Source organism: Triticum aestivum, chromosome 7B, assembly GCF_018294505.1.
Source record: "Triticum aestivum cultivar Chinese Spring chromosome 7B, IWGSC CS RefSeq v2.1, whole genome shotgun sequence".
Taxonomy (NCBI): Eukaryota; Viridiplantae; Streptophyta; class Magnoliopsida; order Poales; family Poaceae; genus Triticum; species Triticum aestivum.
The window spans coordinates 202,801,532-202,818,314 of NC_057813.1; positions in this window are offsets into that span (position 1 = coordinate 202,801,532).

Genomic DNA, 16,783 nt, shown 5'->3' on the forward strand with positions numbered 1-16,783 from the left:
AGAAGTCGAGCCACCCTAACAAAGGCAACAAACCTAAGGTCCAATTTATCCCATCCCGTTTTCTGCAGGAGAGCAAGGCATTATGCAAAAGGGTATTAAAGCTTGAGTTGGAGAATGAAGATCTAAGAGAGGAAAACTTTAGCCTTAGACGCAAACTGGAGAAGAAACTTACTACTTCATCACCACCACCATCATCATCTTCCCCACCAAAGGAGACTTGAGTACACGAGTATGGGCACTCCCCTTGGCTTGTTCCAAGCTTGGGGGAGGTGCCCCTGTATATCATCATCACTTTTATTTACCTTTACCCATCTTAGTTCGATCATTAGTTGCTTCATGATTTAGTTGAATAAAAAGTTTAGTATGATCAATTTTTTTAGTGTTAGTTTCGTGATCTATCTATATATCTAATCGAGTGAGAGCTATATAATAAAGTTTAGTTTGAGTTTTTGCTTCTTTACTTTTATGTTGCAATAAAAATAAAAGTAAACAATGAAAAATATCATATGCTAATCTTTTGTTAAGTAATGACATCACATAAGGAAAAGTATAAGTGGTAAAATTTATTGAAGGATGACAAACATAGCATTGATCAATGATGCAATTCATGAAATAATTAATAAGGGGAGAGAAGATTAACACGCAAATACACTATCTTGGACATATTTTATGATGTGAGCCCCCATTAAACATTCTATGCCAAAATTGTTGACGTTGGACAAGGAAGACAATGTAATGATTTATGTTTGTTCGTATTCACATAGAAGTTATATTGTCATAGATCCTTCAACATGTAGTGCTTGCCCAATAACTTTGCTAGCCAAAAATCTGCACTAAGTAGAGATACTACTTGTGCATCCAAAAACCTTAAACCCAAATCCATGTTTGAGAGTCCACCATATCTACCTATGGTTTGAGTAAGATCCTTCGAGTAAGTTGTCATTGGTGCAATAAGGCAATAAAAATTGCTTCTAAATGTGGTTGATCATTTAGTGTAAGAGAAATTAAGCATCGCACGAACTTGTGATGGCAAAGTAATAAAAGTTTTTTTTGAGGAATTGACAGTGGGAGAGAACTCCCATGGTTTTCATATATCTATATAAATGGGATGTTTACATAGACATATACAAACACATCAACCCCACCACTCCTGGTTTAGCACCAGAGAGGGTGGGAAGCTACTCCATACAAGGTGGTAAGTGATGTACTAACTGTTTAGAACCAGGATAAAGAGGAAAACAAGAAACGGTGACTCAACCAAGCACGTCACAATACGAGAGCAGGGACGTTCGACGTGCCACCTTAACTCTATGCTGCAGAGATCGTAAATCCTGGTTGAACCGAGCAGACCAGGAACCCACGCAGGGGACAATGTCCCTAAAGTGCTTGTTATTCCTTTCCTTCCATATGCTCCATGCAGCGGTGTAAAAGACTTCAACAAAGAACGCATTCGGCCAGTCTGCTCGTTTGTCGTGGAGCGCAGAGAGCCTATCATGGAAATCGCCCCAATCAATATGTATTTTGTCCCAGCACATCTTGCTAAAGTGGCACGTGAAGATCATATGGTCAAGTGTCTCAACTTCTTGCCCACAGAGGAGGCAGGCAAAGTCATCTCCGATGTTATAATGTCGTCTTCGCAACATATCACGCGTGTTAAGCCTATCTTGTAGGAGCAGCCACCCGAACACTTTTATTTTCATTGTGCAGTTGGATTTCCAAAGCTTGCGGAATAAAAGTAATAAAAGTGACAGAGTGCATAATAAAGGTTGCTATCATAAGGGGCAATATAAGGTGATGTTCTTTTGCATTAAGAGATTGTGCATACAAACCAAAAAGTGCATGACAACCTCTGCTTCCCATTGTGAAGGGCCTATCTTTTACTTTTATGTATTTACCTTTTTATTCTAGTGTCAAAGTATTCTTCTCTATTCCTTTCATTTTTCTCTTTGGCAGGCATCATGTGGTGGGGAAAGATCTAGGCACATATACCCAGTTGGATGTGAGTGAGCATGAGTTATTATTTTTGACATCACCCTTGAGGTGAATAAGTTGGGAGGCGAAACTATAAGCCCCTGTCTTTCTATGTGTCCGGTTGAAACTTTTTACTCATACGTATGTTGTGAGTGTTAGCAATCATAGAAGATTAATGATGGCTGAGTATGTGGACTTGACAAAAGGCTCCGATACGAGACCCTTCCTGAAAATGTGATGAATTATAGTTACAAAGTGACTGAGAACATAGTTTGGCGCTTTTCAATAAGGTTTATGCTTTTTACATTGATGTTGTGATGAATTGTTTCTTGTTCATTAGAAGTTATATGATGAAGTCTTATGATAGAGTTTGTTGTTGTTATAATAATAAACATGATGCTACTATGTCCATATTTTGTTTTTATCGACACCTCTCTCTCTAAACATGTGGACATGATTTTCGATATCGGCTTCCGCTTGAGGACAAGCAAGGTCCAAGCTTGGGGGAGTTGATAAGTCCATTTTGCATCATGTTTTCCTACTATTATTTATAATATTTTTATGCATAATAATGCTTTATGGAGTAATTGTAATGCCTTTTCTCTCATAATATGCAACGTTTACACAAAGAGGGAGAATGCCGGCAGCTAGAATTCTGGACCTGAAAAAGCTACGTCAGAGATACCTATTCTGCACATCTCCAAATGAGCTGAAATTTTACGGAGAATTATTTTGGAATATTTAATAAATATTGGAGAAAAGAACTACCAGAGGGGTGTCCCTGGGTGCCCACAAGACACCAGGGCACGCCAGGGCCCTCAGGCACGCCTTGGTGGGTGGTCGGCATCCCAGCCCACCTCCGGTGCTCGTCTTCTGGTATATGAGGTCTTTTGACCTAGAAAAAATAAGGGGAGGAATTTTAGGATGGAGCGCCACCTTCTCGAGGCGAAACTTGGGCAGGAGCACTTTTGCCCTCCAGCGGAGCGATTCCGCCGGGGGAACTTCCCTCCTAGAGGGAGAAATCGAAGCCATCGTCATCACCAACAACCCTCTCATCTTTGGGAGACCAATATCCATCAATATCTTCAACGACAACATCTCCTCTCAAACCCTAGTTCATCTCTTGTGTTCAATCTTTGAACCGGAACCTTAGATTGGTACAGGTGGGTGACTCGTAGTGTTGATTACATCTTGTAGTTGATTACTATATGGTTTATTTGGTGGAAGATTACATTATGCTATTTAATACCCCTCTGATCTTGAGCATGAATATCATTTGTGAGTAGTTACCTTTGTTCTTGAGGCCACGGGTGAGGGAGTCCTGGATTAGGGGTATCCGGAGAGCCGGACTATATACATCGTCCGTACTATTGAAGCGTCAAGATACAAGACTCAAGACTTTGGCCCGTATCCGGATGGGACTCTCCTTTGCGTGGAAGACAAGCTTGGAGATCCGGACATTATGTTTCCTTCCTTGTAACCGACTCCTTGTAAACCCTAGCTCTCCGGTGTCTATATAAACCGGAGAGGATGGTCCTTAGAAGGCCGATCACAATTACAATCATACCATCATAGGCTAGCTCTTTGGGTTTAGCCTCTACGATCTCGTGGTAGATCTACTCTTGTACTACTCATATCTTCAATATTAATCAAGCAGGAAGTAGGGTTTTACCTCCATCGAGAGGGCCCGAACCTGGGTAAACATTGTGTCCCTTACTTCCTGTTACCATCAGCCTAAGACGCACAGATCGGGACCCCCTACCCGAGATCCGCCGGTTTTGACACCGATGTTGGTGCTTTCATTGGGAGTTCCTCTGTGTCGTCGCCAAAAAGGCTCGATGGCTCATCTCGTTGTCAAGGACGACATCACCTCTGGGGAAGCGCTGGCTGTAGGCCAGACTCTCCGGCTTGGCGGCTTCATTATGACCGCCCCATCGGCCGTCGCGTCGACGATGGCCTCTCGGGTCATCACGCATAACCTTCGCATCGATTCGGAGCTTGCCGAACAAATGGATCCGACGGAGCTCTCCTCTCTTAACGAGCTCTTGGATCACATTGCCGCTTTGGGAGTCGCTACGGACTACGACCGGATTGGGATTAAACCCGACCGGAGGGACATTAGATCCCCGCCGGCCACCCATGAGATAGCGGTAGTGGAGGAACCACATGTGGGTTGCCCCTCAACTTTGAGGATGAATTATGTCCGGGTCACCGAACTCAGTGAGCCGAACACCCACCCAAAGGAAGACATGATCCAGGTCCCGGACTTAGAATCGGGTGTTCGGCCGAAGGGATTAGGTAATACTCCAGAGCCCGAATTGTCAGGCTCAATACTTGTGACGCCCGGGTAATTAAGCTACAGTAATCCCCGCTAATGATGCCATGACACCTCGGTTACTATGGATAATCTCGCGTTAGTTCGAAACGATTCATATTCAAAATTTGAATTTAAGTTAAACAATTAAAGTTTTCAAAAGTCGAAACTAAATTGTTCCTAATGTGTCTAGTAATCCTTAGTAAATATTGGTGGATAAATTATCTTTTAATAAAATATTTAAATGCACTAAAGTAATAGAAATGACAGCAAAAACAATTAATTAGATGCCTTTTATAAAGTTATAATAATAAAACTAAATTAGTAGTGTGCCAAAATAATTGTGGCAGTGGACTAATTAGTAATACTAATTTAGGTGCTGACTAGGTATTTTATGAAACTAAAATAAAAGAAACTTTAAATGAAAACATTAAAGAAAATAAGTAAAACAAAAAAAAGAAAAGCAAACCCCCCATCACTGGGCTTCGGCCCAGCAGGCCACCAGCCCAACTGGGCAAAGGCCCAACCGGCCGGCCCACCCCACTCCCTTAACCCCCTGGTGCCGAAACCCTAGGCACCGACACCCCCCCACTCCCCGTACTCGCGCCCCCACTCTCCCTCCCCCCGATCCACTCCTGGATCGGGATCGAGCCCCCCCCCACGTCTCTCTTGTTCTCCCCCACCCTCGCTGGATCTGGATCGAGACCGATCCCCTCCCCCTCAGTGCTCGTTCTGGATCGGGGCATGGAACCGCCGTCGCCAGCCACGATCGCCGGAGCCACCCCCTCGTCTACCTCCACCTCGCCGGACGCCTCTTCATCATCTCGTCCCCGCCGCCCGAAGCTCCTCCGCCCCGACCCGACGCCGTCGCCCGTCGTCGTCGGACCACCTCGTTGGACCGCCTTCGTCGCCCGCTTCCTCGTCCTCCTCCTCGACGGCCTCACCAGGCCTCGTCGTCCCCCTTCTCTCCTCGCACGTGAGGACCCCTTCTCCTTCCCTCCTCTGCCCTCGCTCCCGCACGGTCCCCGTCCTCGTCCTCGCTCGCCTGGGGCACACTCGAACCCGCGGTCACCGCGCCCCCGTCTGTCCCGCGCTGCGTCTCGCTGCCGTCGTCGCCCCGTTCCCCTCCGCGCGGGCGCTCGCGCTCACAGCGCGTCGACCACGCCCGTCCATCGCGGCGCCCACCATGTTCACTGGCCACGCTCGCGGGCCTCTGGCCGTGCCAGTTGTCGCGCGCGCTCGCCCAGCCGCGGCCCAGTGCGCGCCCGCTCACACCACCGCACCTCGCTGTGCCGCCCCGCTCCGGCCACTGTCACCGGCGCCGGGCCAGGCGCCGCCCCCCTTCACCTGTTGGCCGCAGCGCCCTACCGGGCGGGCTGGAGCCCGAGAACTGCCACCCACGACCCGTTAAGGCCCCTGTCCGAATGACAAGTGGGACCCGCCCCAGAAAACGATTAAAAAAGTAATAATAAAAAGAATTAAAATTAACTAATTAATTAAGCGGCTTAATTAACTTAACTTTAGTTAACCTGCTAGTTAACTAATTAAACTATAATTAGGTAAATAAGAGAATGACAGGGGGCCCCACCCCTGTTGACAAGTCAAGCTTTGACCGGTCAACTGGGTCCCCCTTGGCCCACCTGTCAGCCTCTGGGTACACATCTGTGTACACAGAGCGGGGTACTTGTAGCATTTTAGCTTCTATTTCAAATTAAAATAAATTCAAAAAAATGATTTAAATCTTTTAAAATTAATATAAAATAAACCGTAGCTCGGATGAAAATACTTTCTACATGAAAGTTGCTCAGAACGACGAGACGAACCCGGATACGCAGCCCGTTCGTCCACCACACACCCCTAACATATCAAACACGCAACTTTCCCCCTCCGGCTCCTCTGCCCGAAAACACGAAACACCGGGAATACTTTCCCGGATGTTTTCCCCCCTTCACCGGTATCACCTACTACCGCGTTAGGGCACACCGAACATCGCTTATTGCCTTGTTATATTTTGTGATGCTTTGTTTGCTCTGTATTCATTATTTCTTCCCCCTCTTCTCTCCGGTAGACTACGAGACCGACGCTGCTGTTGACCAGTTCAACTATGGAGTTGACGACTCCTCTCTCTTGCCAGAGCAACCAGGCAAGCCCCCCCCTTGATCACCAGATATCGCCTATTCTTCTCTATACTGCTTGCATTAGAGTAGTGTAGCATGTTACTGCTTTCGTTAATCCTATTCTGATGCATAGCCTGACATTGTCGCTACATCTGTTGATACCTTACCTGCAACCCTAAATGCTTAGTATAGGATGCTAGTTTATCATCATTGGCCCTACATTCTTGTCAGTCTGCCTTGCTATACTATCGGGCCGTGATCACTTGGGAGGTGATCACGGGTTTATACTATACATACATACATACTATACAGATGGTGACTAAAGTCGGGTCAGCTCATTGAGTACCCGCAAGTGATTCTGACGAGGGGGCTGAAAGGACAGGTGGCTCCATCCCGGTAGAGGTGGGCCTGGGTTCCCGACGGCCCCCGACTGTTACTTTGTGGCGGAGCGACAGGGCAGGTTGAGACCACCTAGGAGACAGGTGGGCCTGGTCCTGTTCGGCGTTCGCGGATACTTAACACGCTTAACGAGATCTTGGTATTTGATCTGAGTCTGGCTACGAGCCTATACGCACTAACCATCTACGTGGGAGTAGTTATGGGTATCCCGACGTCGTGGTATCAGCCGAAGCACTTCAGACGTCAGCGACGGAGCGGCGCGCGCCGGATTGGACTGTAAGCCTGCTCTTGTATTAAGGGGCTAGTTCTGCTTTCGGCCGCGTACGCAACGTGCAGGTGTGCTCAGGGCGATGGGCCCAGACCCCTGCGCGCTTAGGTTTAGACCGGCGTGCTGGCCTCTCTGTTTGCCTAGGTGGGGCTGCGACGTGTTGATCTTCCGAGGCCGGGCATGACCCAGGAAAGTGTGTCCGGCCAAATGGGATCGAGCGTGTTGGGTTATGTGGTGCACCCCTGCAGGGAAGTTAATCTATTCGAATAGCCGTGATCTTCGGTAACAGGACGACTTGGAGTTGTACCTTGACCTTATGACAACTAGAACCGGATACTTAATAAAACACACCCTTCCAAGTGCCAGATACAACCGGTGGTCGCTCTCCCTCAGGGATATGAGGAGGGGATCGCCGGGTAGGATTATGCTACTGGAGATGCTACTTGGAGATGCTACTTGGAGATGCTACTTGGAGGACTTCAATCTACTCTCTTCTACTGCTGCAAGACGGAGGCTGCCAGAAGCGTAGTCTTCGACAGGATTAGCTATCCCCCTCTTATTCTGGCATTCTGCAGTTCAGTCCACCGATATGGCCTCTTTACACATATACCCATGCATATGTAGTGTAGCTCCTTGCTTGCGAGTACTTTGGATGAGTACTCACGGTTGCTTTCTCCCCCCTTTTCCCCTTTCCTTTCTTTCTGGTTGTCGCAACCAGATGCTGGAGTCCAGGAGCCAGACGCCACCGTCGACGACGACCCTACTACACCGGAGGTGCCTACTACTACGTGCAGCCCGCTGACGACGACCAGGAGTAGTTAGGAGGATCCCAGGCAGGAGGCCTGCGCCTCTTTCGATCTGTATCCCAGTTTGTGCTAGCCTTCTTAAGGCAACTTGTTTAACTTATGTCTGTACTCAGATATTGTTGCTTCCGCTGACTCGTCTATGATCGAGCACTTGTATTCGAGCCCTCGAGGCCCCTGGCTTGTATTATGATGCTTGTATGACTTATTTTATTTGTAGAGTTGTGTTGTGATATCTTCCCGTGAGTCCCTGATCTTGATCGTACACATTTGCGTGCATGATTAGTGTATGATTGAATCGGGGGCGTCACAAGTTGGTATCAGAGCCGACTGCCTGTAGGAATCCCCCTTTCCAACTCCTTGGCCGAAGTCGAGTCTAGTCGTTGAAAACTTTTACTAACTTGGCTGTGTGGCCCATGGGCCCACGTCGCCAATTGGGTGGTATTAGGATCTTTTATTCCTCGACCTATACTCTGGGACTCTTATTTCTCTTCTATTCGGGTTAAATAATTTTTGCTAAATCTAACATTAGTATCTCGTTATCACTTTCACCCGGAGAGCCCCTTATTAATGATGATCGTCTGCGGCACGTGAAGACCCTGAAGATACTCTTCGTTGTTAACCCGAGAACTTATGTTCATCGCATTTGCAATTCCCCTTCCACGTCAACCCTTATGGATAACTACTTGCAGTTGTTATTCTTACATTCATCCCCAGTTGGTCTTGTTATTACCAGATACCTCGAAACACTCGTCGTTGTCTCGATAATCCTTTGAGCTTATCGCCTTGCTGTTCCTTGACACCTGAATACCCCTATGGATAATTCTCGCACTTATCGAGTATCCGCTCATCCCCAGTTGTTCTTGTGTTTCACAAAAGTCTTCAAAATAATATTCGATCTTCCGAAAATCCTCTGGAGCCTTTGGCTCTTGAAATTCTTGCTTGCTTGCCTTATGGTTAATCCCATAAGTCTCGTAGTCTTAATGACATTCCTTGTCATTATCATTTTGAGTCTGTTGACTCAATATTCTGCGAATACACGCAATCATCATTGATCCTTATAAATTACCTTTCCGGCTGAGCTTCCATTCTTTTAACTGGAATTGGTTCTCGACCAATCCAATTGTCGTTGATTGTACCCTAAGGCTATTCAACTTATCCATCCCTAATCAGAGCATTGCTTCTGATCCCTTGATTTGGAAATCATAATTCCTTTGCATTTGACAATTGAGTTAGTCAGTTGTTTCTATAATCTGATCTCCTTGCATTCTTCTTCCTCTAGTTGAGTACCGATACTCGTATCAGATCCTTTGTGGACCATCAAGTCCTTTGTTGGATTGTTATCCGACAGTGTCCTTCACATTTGATCACTTTGTGAGTTCTTCCCCTGATACATAATGCCTTTGTTAAGTTGTATCCTCTGCTTGGCCAACCATGCTCTGCTTTCGGGCTTGTGTTATTTACTCTTGAAACTTGTGGTATATGCTTCTAAGAAGCCCCTATGGGTTGAACATATGCCTTCTCTAAACCGTGTGAACCCGAAAGTTTTCACGAGTCATACTCTTCTGGTGCTTCACCAGATAAAATTTCAACACTGCAACTTCATCGAACGTGGGAAGTGAATGAAAGGTTATGCATTGGAGAAGTGGGAGTCGACCTTGAACTTTGCGTTCATGCCCATGGACACGATGTAGATCTTATCATGGAAGCTTCTCTTAAATTAATTATCCCCTTGGTATAATTTCATCTTATATCTGGGATTTGATGTTTTGCAATCGTGGTTCCGGCCATATTGTTCTTCTTTGATCCCGTTTCTCGGACAAGTTAAATTACTTGTCTTTTGCACATCATTTCACCTGTCAAGCTTCTATTCTACTCTACCTTCGAGTATTACCCCCCTGGTATCTCGAGATTATCATGGAACTGCATAACTTCTTATGAGTTCTTCATCAAGTACTACCTTCCCACTGATTCCAATTTTTCACGGGCTCTGAGTTATTAAACACTCAAAGACACCGATAACTGAACTGAGTCCGCTCTACGGTTCAACAACTCTTCAGTAAGCTTCTATAAGTACGAGTTTGTATCCGATCACGCCATTCCTAGCCTGTTTGGCTATATCATTGTCGTGACGATTCTAACGGTGCTACCTGGTCCTTATTCTCGGAGCACCAATTTTTGACGATGAGCTAAGCTTACGTCGATCTTCCTCGTCTTAACACTTCGCCTTGAACTACGAGCTTGTTTCGAGTTTGTGTCATACCCTTGGTTCCAATAACCTTTCACTTCATCATTGTTTGACTTGATGTCATCGTCGATCGATTACATCTTCGTGAAATCTCTCGACAAATGTGTCGTGATCATCATCATCATTCCGAGCTCTTCCAGGAATTCAATTGAATTCATGATGGGTAATACCATCCTTGCCCCTCGATGATTCCTGTTCTCATCGACCACTTTATTGCCTTCCGTTCAACACAACTTGTTCGTGTTTTGTGTAAACCTTGAGATCACTGCTACCCAGCAGTTGATCTTCCTTACCTCGGAAGTATTACCATCTCTTTTTGTCAAGAATGTGGTGAGAATTTCACCACCTCTTAATAATTCTTGATATCATAATACTTCTTGCCATCTTCGTTCATTCCTTGGTCCCCGTATTGTTTTCAACCGGAATACCGACAATGGAGCGATGGCATGTGAATTCAAAACTTCTAACAACCCCATTGCTTTGAAGTGAATGGGCGATAGTTCATTCTAAGTCCTTCGCTAATTGAATCACCATTCTAACATTGGTCGTGCAACCCAACCCGTACTTCGGGCGCACCCTTCAACCAATGTTTAATTGTGTATGTCTTTCCTCGGGCATACAACATTATATCATTTGAATTGACAAGTGTCATCTTCTTGTTCACCTTATTGTGGAAAGCCATCCGTTTGGAATTCTTGATGAGTTGTCGCTGAGCCCATCAGCCACCTTCTCATCCCCTCCTTGGTTTAAGGATGGATTGTTGCTTCAAGAACCCGCTCCCGTAGTTCATTTCCTGAGAATCCTGAAATGTCATTTCGTCTATTTGTGTTGCGCCTTTTATTCTCGGACATCCTGAGTCTGAGGTATCATTACACCAATCGGATCTGAATCTCGGTCAGATATGATGGTTGGGACAACTTTCCAAGAGTTATGTTGTTGGCCCTTTGATGACCCGATAAGGTGATGTCATGCCTAGCACACCTGACCGGAGGACCTATTGTTATAATTTTCCTTTTAGCAATGCTATCCATTCTTCCATGAGGAAATTGTAAGACTTATTCTACAAGCTGTTCCTGATGGATCCTTCGAGTATCCAAAGTCTGATCTTCACCTGATGACCATGTCAATGCTATCTCAAAAGCTTGTTTGCGATACTCCGATTTACAACAAGAACATTTGGATCCCAAGGCTAAAAGTTTCCTGCTCAATTATCCAAACACCGTTGTATGGGTAGTGTCATGAAAATTCTCTCCCCTACCTAAAGAGTTTTTCTACATTATATCCTGTCATGGATATCATGCTCTGCTTGTCCTTGGGAAGGATATACCCCTGAAATATGTGATTAAACACATTTTCCTTGTCTTTGTTTTGTGTAATTTGATAACCATATTTCCTTTCCATTGGTTTGTTTAAACCTTCTTGTGATCTATATAATATAAGCAGTAATATCCCTGCTCATGTAATCACCTCGGTGTACCATCTTGTCTGGTGTAACCCTGTTACTATTGTTGATGACATTCCGGTAGCCACCGTTGGACGAGAACTTTGCCTATTAGTCCGCCTCGTCCAACGAGCAGGAAAATGGTTCTCTTCGTCCCTCGCCCTTGGTATCGACGTTGTTGCCGACTTAATCGACAGGCTACCCTCTGACATGCCTTGCTTGCATGATCGCGCAAGACGTCTCCGCCCTTCCTACTTTTAACCCACATGGTGGGCCATAACCCACAGTTCCACCAGGATCGAAACCTGACTCTCCTGTACACCCTCATGTTTCCAAAGTTATTCCTCGCGCGTGGACTCGTAAGTAATTCATGAGCCACCTTTCCGACGAGATCATCAATTCTGGCATCGGACACAATAATTATCCTGTTGCTTTGAAACCACTTTCACCTTCTGACTAGGCCTTGAACGATTGCCTGGCTGCTTGAAACTTCTTATTGTACCTCCCAACTTTACTCTCGATGTCTTTTAAATGTTCAAACTCGAGAGGTACTCATATGCTCATTCATGGGTTAATCCCAGATTATGACACTTATAACATTCTGTCGTTGCCGACCTGCCCCGTTACCTATTCGTAAATGCGATGGAGTTCCCGAAGAAAAGAGCCGACTTCATCATGAGGACCTGAAACAGAGAAATGAAGACATCAATGAAAGGGATCAACCTCTTCGAAAGGGCAGCCAAGACCGAGAAGACTCGTTAGGTTTTTCGCTACCAACACCTTTCCCCCATTACTCCACCGCTTAAATCTCGGGACGAGATTTCTTGTAGTGGAGGAGAATTGTGACGCCCGGGTAATTAAGCTACAGTAATCCCCGCTAATGATGCCATGACACCTCGGTTACTGTGGATAATCTCGCGTTAGTTCGAAACGATTCATATTCAAAATTTGAATTTAAGTTAAACAATTAAAGTTTTCAAAAGTCGAAACTAAATTGTTCCTAATGTGTCTAGTAATCCTTAGTAAATATTGGTGGATAAATTATCTTTTAATAAAATATTTAAATGCACTAAAGTAATAGAAATGACAGCAAAAACAATTAATTAGATGCCTTTTATAAAGTTATAATAATAAAACTAAATTAGTAGTGTGCCAAAATAATTGTGGCAGTGGACTAATTAGTAATACTAATTTAGGTGCTGACTAGGTATTTTATGAAACTAAAATAAAAGAAACTTTAAATGAAAACATTAAAGAAAATAAGTAAAAACAAAAAAAGAAAAGCAAACCCCCCATCACTGGGCTTCGGCCCAGCAGGCCACCAGCCCAACTGGGCAAAGGCCCAACCGGCCGGCCCACCCCACTCCCTTAACCCCCTGGTGCCGAAACCCTAGGCACCGACACCCCCCCACTCCCCGTACTCGCGCCCCCACTCTCCCTCCCCCCGATCCACTCCTGGATCGGGATCGAGCCCCCCCCCCCACGTCTCTCTTGTTCTCCCCCACCCTCGCTGGATCTGGATCGAGACCGATCCCCTCCCCCTCAGTGCTCGTTCTGGATCGGGGCATGGAACCGCCGTCGCCAGCCACGATCGCCGGAGCCACCCCCTCGTCTACCTCCACCTCGCCGGACGCCTCTTCATCATCTCGTCCCCGCCGCCCGAAGCTCCTCCGCCCCGACCCGACGCCGTCGCCCGTCGTCGTCGGACCACCTCGTTGGACCGCCTTCGTCGCCCGCTTCCTCGTCCTCCTCCTCGACGGCCTCACCAGGCCTCGTCGTCCCCCTTCTCTCCTCGCACGTGAGGACCCCTTCTCCTTCCCTCCTCTGCCCTCGCTCCCGCACGGTCCCCGTCCTCGTCCTCGCTCGCCTGGGGCACACTCGAACCCGCGGTCACCGCGCCCCCGTCTGTCCCGCGCTGCGTCTCGCTGCCGTCGTCGCCCCGTTCCCCTCCGCGCGGGCGCTCGCGCTCACAGCGCGTCGACCACGCCCGTCCATCGCGGCGCCCACCATGTTCACTGGCCACGCTCGCGGGCCTCTGGCCGTGCCAGTTGTCGCGCGCGCTCGCCCAGCCGCGGCCCAGTGCGCGCCCGCTCACACCACCGCACCTCGCTGTGCCGCCCCGCTCCGGCCACTGTCACCGGCGCCGGGCCAGGCGCCGCCCCCCTTCACCTGTTGGCCGCAGCGCCCTACCGGGCGGGCTGGAGCCCGAGAACTGCCACCCACGACCCGTTAAGGCCCCTGTCCGAATGACAAGTGGGACCCGCCCCAGAAAACGATTAAAAAAGTAATAATAAAAAGAATTAAAATTAACTAATTAATTAAGCGGCTTAATTAACTTAACTTTAGTTAACCTGCTAGTTAACTAATTAAACTATAATTAGGTAAATAAGAGAATGACAGGGGGCCCCACCCCTGTTGACCAGTCAAGCTTTGACCGGTCAACTGGGTCCCCCTTGGCCCACCTGTCAGCCTCTGGGTACACATCTGTGTACACAGAGCGGGGTACTTGTAGCATTTTAGCTTCTATTTCAAATTAAAATAAATTCAAAAAAATGATTTAAATCTTTTAAAATTAATATAAAATAAACCGTAGCTCGGATGAAAATACTTTCTACATGAAAGTTGCTCAGAACGACGAGACGAATTCGGATACGCAGCCCGTTCGTCCACCACACCCCCTAACCTATCAAACACGCAACTTTCCCCCTCCGGCTCCTCTGCCCGAAAACACGAAACACCGGGAATACTTCCCCGGGGGTTTCCCCCCCCCTTCACCGGTATCACCTACTACCGCGTTAGGGCACACCGAACACCTATTGCCTTGTTATATTTGTGATGCTTTGTTTGCTCTGTATTCATTATTTCTTCCCCCTCTTCTCTCCGGTAGACTACGAGACCGACGCTGCTGTTGACCAGTTCGACTACGGTGTTGACGACTCCTCTCTCTTGCCAGAGCAACCAGGCAAGCCCCCCCCCTTGATCACCAGATATCGCCTATTCTTCTCTATACTGCTTGCATTAGAGTAGTGTAGCATGTTACTGCTTTCGTTAATCCTATTCTGATGCATAGCCTGACATTGTCGCTACATCTGTTGATACCTTACCTGCAATCCTAAATGCTTAGTATAGGATGCTAGTTTATCATCATTGGCCCTACATTCTTGTCAGTCTGCCTTGCTATACTATCGGGCCGTGATCACTTGGGAGGTGATCACGGGTTTATACTATACATACATACATACTATACAGATGGTGACTAAAGTCGGGTCAGCTCATTGAGTACCCGCAAGTGATTCTGACGAGGGGGCTGAAAGGACAGGTGGCTCCATCCCGGTAGAGGTGGGCCTGGGTTCCCGACGGCCCCCGACTGTTACTTTGTGGCGGAGCGACAGGGCAGGTTGAGACCACCTAGGAGACAGGTGGGCCTGGTCCTGTTCGGCGTTCGCGGATACTTAACACGCTTAACGAGATCTTGGTATTTGATCTGAGTCTGGCTACGAGCCTATACGCACTAACCATCTACGTGGGAGTAGTTATGGGTATCCCGACGTCGTGGTATCAGCCGAAGCACTTCAGACGTCAGCGACGGAGCGGCGCGCGCCGGATTGGAACGTAAGCCTGCTCTTGTATTAAGGGGGCTAGTTCTGCTTTCGGCCGCCCACGCAACGTGCAGGTGTGCTCAGGGCGATGGGCCCAGACCCCTGCGCGCTTAGGTTTAGACCGGCGTGCTGGCCTCTCTGTTTTGCCTAGGTGGGGCTGCGACGTGTTGATCTTCCGAGGCCGGGCATGACCCAGGAAAGTGTGTCCGGCCAAATGGGATCGAGCGTGTTGGGTTATGTGGTGCACCCCTGCAGGGAAGTTAATCTATTCGAATAGCCGTGATCTTCGGTAACAGGACGACTTGGAGTTGTACCTTGACCTTATGACAACTAGAACCGGATACTTAATAAAACACACCCTTCCAAGTGCCAGATACAACCGGTGGTCGCTCTCCTCAGGGATATGAGGAGGGGATCGCCGGGTAGGATTATGCTACTGCGATGCTACTTGGAGATGCTACTTGGAGATGCTACTTGGAGGACTTCAATCTACTCTCTTCTACATGCTGCAAGACGGAGGCTGCCAGAAGCGTAGTCTTCGACAGGATTAGCTATCCCCCTTTTATTCTGGCATTCTGCAGTTCAGTCCACCGATATGGCCTCCTTACACATATACCCATGCATATGTAGTGTAGCTCCTTGCTTGCGAGTACTTTGGATGAGTACTCACGGTTGCTTTCTCCCCCCTTTTCCCCCTTTCCTTTCTTCCTGGTTGTCGCAACCAGATGCTGGAGTCCAGGAGCCAGACGCCACCGTCGACGACGACCCCTACTACACCGGAGGTGCCTACTACTACGTGCAGCCCGCTGACGACGACCAGGAGTAGTTAGGAGGATCCCAGGCAGGAGGCCTGCGCCTCTTTCGATCTGTATCCCAGTTTGTGCTAGCCTTCTTAAGGCAACTTGTTTAACTTATGTCTGTACTCAGATATTGTTGCTTCCGCTGACTCGTCTATGATCGAGCACTTGTATTCGAGCCCTCGAGGCCCCTGGCTTGTATTATGATGCTTGTATGACTTATTTTATTTGTAGAGTTGTGTTGTGATATCTTCCCGTGAGTCCCTGATCTTGATCGTACACATTTGCGTGCATGATTAGTGTACGATTGAATCGGGGGCGTCACAATACTTCCCGTGCCCCCGGGCGTCAGATCGGATCAGAATCCGGATTCAGCCAACGACGCCCGCTCAGACTTAAACCGACTCTCCCGTATCAGGTAGGAGCCCCAGGAGACGGTACACCGTTACTGGGCCAGACTTCTCCTTGCTCTTAATAAGGTCAAGAACTGCCACAAGGAGGATGTAGTCTCTCTTTTCTGCAGAAACTGCACGAACAAAGGACTCCTTAGTGCTATAAGTCGCTGTGACATAGTGCATTTTACGGACTTGGCAACCATAGTACAGAAGTACTGTGCGATGGAAAGTGCCTGAAGACCCAAACAGAATTTTGGGATAGTACGGACCTCACCAGAACCTTTGTCCGAACTAAACGACCGAACTCTCGTAAGTCGACCAACTCAATTCCCAAGAAACCAAAACCCACCCCAGGGCGTGGAACCGTATTGGAAGAATGGCTCAACGGGCCATGTAAGCTTCACAACACACCGGATGCAACACCGACCCAT